The sequence below is a fragment of the Papio anubis genome, chromosome 1 (assembly GCF_008728515.1).
Source record: "Papio anubis isolate 15944 chromosome 1, Panubis1.0, whole genome shotgun sequence".
NCBI classification, from domain to species: domain Eukaryota; kingdom Metazoa; phylum Chordata; class Mammalia; order Primates; family Cercopithecidae; genus Papio; species Papio anubis.
In genome coordinates, this window is record NC_044976.1 from 18,354,537 (window position 1) to 18,359,452 (window position 4,916).

Consider the following 4,916-nt stretch of genomic DNA (forward strand, 5'->3'; position numbering starts at 1 on the left):
TCAGATGCACCCCACCCAGGCTTCCCCAGCCCTCCCTCCCAACCCTCCCTCCCAGCCCTCACTCTCATGGAGGAAACACATGCTTCTTTCACTTCCACTCTTCTGGCACTGGGGAGTTTTTGTGTAACATATTTTTTTCCCTATTTATTTTATTTATTTATTTATATTCATATATATGTATATTTTGAGATAGGGTCTCACTCTGTCACTCAGGCTGGAGTGCAGTAGAATGATCATAGCTCACTCACTGTAGCCTCGAGCTCCCGGGCTCAGGCAATCCTCCTGCCTCAGCTTTCCAAGTAGCTGAGACCACAGGTGTGTGCCAATACGCCTGGCAATTGTTTTCTTTTTCTTTTCTTTTTTGTTTTTTTAAGACAATACTATGTTGCCCAGGCTGCTCTCGAATTCCTGGCCTCAAGCAATCATCAACCTCCCAAAGTGCTGGGATTACAGGTGTGAGCACCATGCCTTGGCTTCCCTTCCACGCCCTTTTTGATAAAAGAAACATACACTCAGTGTAGAAGATTTGGAAAACCTAAATAATAAACTTAAAATCACCTGTAAACCTATTAAGCACCATTGACACTTTGGTGTACGTCCTTCTGTGGTCCCGTTGCTACCTGTCTCTCTTTCTCTCTCTCTCTCTCTTCATACTTTTCCCTAACCAAATTAGGAAAATGTTGTACATGCAGTGCTTCGTAGCCTATTTTTTCATTTGCTGATATACCTTGCACATATTTCTATGTTATTAAATATTCCTCTCTAGTAACATTGTGAAAGGCAGGTTCCTGGCCAGGCACGGTGGCTCATGCCTGTAATCCCAGCACTTTGGGAGCCCGATGCAGGTGGATCATGAGGTCAGGAGTTTAAGACCAGCCTGGCCAAGATGGTGAAACCCCATCTCTACTAAAAAATACAAAAATTAGCCGGGCGTGGTGGCAGGCGCCTGTAATCTCAGCTACTCGGGAGGCTGAGGCAGAAACATACTTGAACTCAGGAGGCAGAAGTTGCAGTGAGCCAAGATTGTGCTACTGCACTCCAGCCTGGGCGACAGAGCAAGACTTCGTCTCAAAAAAAAAAAAAAGGCAGGTTCCTATTTCATTATACTGTTATATATATTATTATACTGCTATACCATTTATCTAATGAAGCTCCAATGATGGATATATGGTGGCTTCTGATTTTTTTTAATAATCTATACTGTACAGTGAAAGAAGGCCAAATTTCAGTCAGTTCATGTCCAGAATTGCTTCCACAGGATCTACTCCTAATGTGGACTCACTGAGTCAAAGCACACACACAATTTGAAGGCAGGCAATTGATGTGTGTTGACAACTGACCCTGCAGAAGGTCTGCCCCAGTTTACACGTGAGAATCTTAATGAGGCAAATGGGGTGGAGCCAGCCCAAACTGGGTGGAGGAGCTGGTGGGAGGACATGCCCGGCCATGGCACAGAGATGGTCAACCACCAGGGTTCCACTGAGAATCTTGTTCCCACACAGCAGAAACTGTTTTGCTTTGATGCCTGTTAGATGGCTGTCTAAGGACAGAATGCCCAGGCTGACCTCTGCTGCCAGTATAAAAGCTCATCCGAAAGAATATACTAGCAACAGCCACTGCTAGGAGCTTCCCTCTCTCTCTCTCTTCTCTCTTCTCTTCCCTCCCTTTTAAATCTGATTATTGCCTTTGTTCCTTGATTCAGTCAACCAGCTGACCAGCTCATATGTGTATCAACAATCTACATGCAAAATAATTCAACAGCAAGCAACGTAGATGTCTCTGGCACGTTTTTTGATGCACCCCCTCCCACGTAGGCTCAATAGTCCTTCCCTTGTGCACTTACCAGTGTGGTACCTTACGCTATAGACAATCCTCTAGACAGGGACTCTTGGTAGACCATGTGGCTACCTGTCAGAACCCATGCTACCCTCCATCTGGTATGGACGGATGAGAGCAAAATCAGCTACAAGCCCTTTGTTGATTCCAGAAGGCTTTTCCCTAAAGGGAGAGAAGGCACGACATTGATGCTACAAAGCATCCTCAAAAACCGCATCTTCAGAGTTGTCTCGGACACCTCCAGAAGCCCCAGGGCACATCCAACCTCTGATCCCAAGGTTTAGGATCAGACAGATCTGGTTCAAATCCTGGCCCCTTCTCCTACCAACTGTGGGACCCAGGGCAAATTACTTCACCTCCAGGAGCCTTGGTTTCTTCATCTGAAAAATGGGGTCAGCATCTCCCTTCCCTGATGGCTGTGAGATTTAGAGATAACGTCCATAAAGCACATAGCACCAAGTCTCACCGATCCAGGGAATGCCGTTACAGTAACCACAACACGCCTGGAGGTTAAGAGGACTGGGGAGATGGGATTCAAACCCAGACTGCCTAGGTTAACAGCCTGGCCTCCCTGACATCTGGCTGCTTAACTTGGAGCAAGCTGATGATTAGCTCCGTGTCTTCCTCTTGCTCCTGTGTAAGACAGGGCTGATGACAGTACCTACTTCACAGGGTTACTGTGAGGATGAAAAGATGAACAGGGTTTGGTCCACAGCTGGAGACCAATAAATGTCAGCTGCAGCGACCCCCATCATTCTCTTCCTCCTCCTCATGATCATCCTCATCATCACTGCTTAAAATAAGTGGAGTAACTAATCTTTTCTTCTGTATTCTCCGATCTGCTCTTCATCCTATCCATTGGTTTTTTCCCATCTCAGTGCATTTAGTCCCTCTATAAATTTGATCTGGGTCTTTTAAGTATTTTCCGTGCTTCTACTTAACATGCTTAATTAATCTTTCTTTCTTTTTTTTTAATTTTTAAATTTTTTTCGAGATAGAGTCTTGCTCTGTCACCCAGGCTGGAGTGCAGTGGTGCGATCTCGGCTCACTGCAAACTCCACCTCCCAGGTTCAAGCAATCCTCCTGCCTCAGCCTCCTGAGTAGCTGGGACTATAGGCATGCACCACTATGCCTGGCTAATTTTTGTATTTTTAGTAGAGACGGGGATTTTATTATGTTGGCCAGGCTGATCTCGAACTCCTGACCTCAGGTATTAACCTACCTTGGCCTCCCAAAGTGCTGGGATTACAGGCGTGAGCCACTGTCCCTGGCTTCTTTTATATCCTTAAACATTGAGAATCTACAGTAGTTCCCCCTTATCAGTTTCCTGGCAGTTTCTCTTTCCATGGTTTCAGTGACCTATGGTATACAGGTCACTGAGGTTTGTGTGTGTGTGTGTGTGTGTGTGTTTGAGACGGAGTCTCTCTCTGTCACCAGGCTGGAGTGCAGTGGTGCAGTCTTGGCTCGCTGCAACCTCTGCGTCCCAGGTTCAAGTGATTCTTCTGCCTCAGTCCCCTGAGTAGCTGGGACTACAGGCACGCGCCACCACGCCCAGCTAATTTTTGTATTTTTAGTAGAGACAGGGTCTCACCATGTTGGTCAGGATGGTCTCGAACTCCTGACCTCATGATCTGCCCACCTTGATCTCCCAAAGTGCTGGGATTACAGGCGTGAGCCACCGCGCCCAGCCATGACACTGAGATATTTTGAGAGAGAGAAAGAGAGACCACATTCACTTAACTTTTATTATAGCATATTGTCATAATTGTTCTATTTTATCATTAGTCGTTGTTACTAATCTCTTACCATGCCTAATTTATAAATTAAACTTTACCATAGATTCGTATGGCTCATATGTGAAAAAACATAGTCTATATAGGGTTGGGTCCTATCCATTCTTTCAGACAGCCGCTGGGGGTCTTGGAATGTATCCCCCGAAGATAAAGAACAACTGTAGTTATAACTTTCAATGTCCTCCATCTACTAATTCCATAGTTTGTGTCATTACTGGGCATTTTTCTATTGTTTGATGGTTTCTTTAGTATAGATTTCCAGAAGTGAAATTTCTGGGTCAGAAGACATAAAGATTTTTGGAGGCTGGCTGTGGTGGCTCACACCTGTAATCCCAGCACTTTAGGAGGCTGAGATGGGTGGATCTTGAGCCCAGGAGTTCAAGACCAGCCTGGGCAACTTGGTGAAACCCCATCTCCACTAAAAATTTAAAAGTTAGCTGGGAGGTCACACGTGGTGGCTCATGCCTGTATTCCCAGAACTTTGGGAGACCGAGGTGGGCAGATTGTTTGAGACCACGAATTCGAGACCAGCCTGGCCAATATGGTGAAAGCTGTTTCTACAAAAGTACAAAAATTAGCCAGGCATGGTCTTGTGTGCTTGTAATCCCAGCTACTTGAGAGGCTGAGGTGGGTGGATCACTTGAGCCCAGGAGGTCAAGGCTTTAGTGAGCCGAGATCAAATCATTGCACTCCAGCCTAGGTGACAGAGTGAGACCCTATCTCTTAAAAAAAAAAAAAAAAAAAGAAGAAGAAGAAGAAGAATGGTGATGTGGGCTTGCAGTCTCAGCTACTCAGGAGGCTAAGGCAGAAGGATTACTTGATCCCAGGAGTTTGAGGCTGTAGTGAGCCACGATCATGCCACTGCACTTCGTTCAGCCTAGGCGACAGAGCGATACCTTGTATCAAGAGAAAAAGGCATTATATAATTTGCATTTGAATAATTAACAATGAGGATGAATATATAAAGGTTTTCATGCCTTTTTCTTTCTCTGAAAATCTATGTGAATTTGAAACCCCCTTACTTCTGCCCGTCAGCAGGTCTTAGTATCTATTGGGCCTGGTTGTTTCTTGGGACATCAGCAAGTCTGTGTGTTTTTACTTCCCTGGCAACAGTCAGAAAAACACTGATGATACTGTTAGGCCACAACCTGGCAAGCTCTCAAGGTGGAGGGTGGAAGGGAGCAGGAAGCTATCAGATGCCGGGAGGGGAAACTCTGTTAAAAATAGCTACTGCCGACTGAGTTTCTACTGTGTGTCAGGCCCTGAGTTCTTAGCTCATTTGATTTT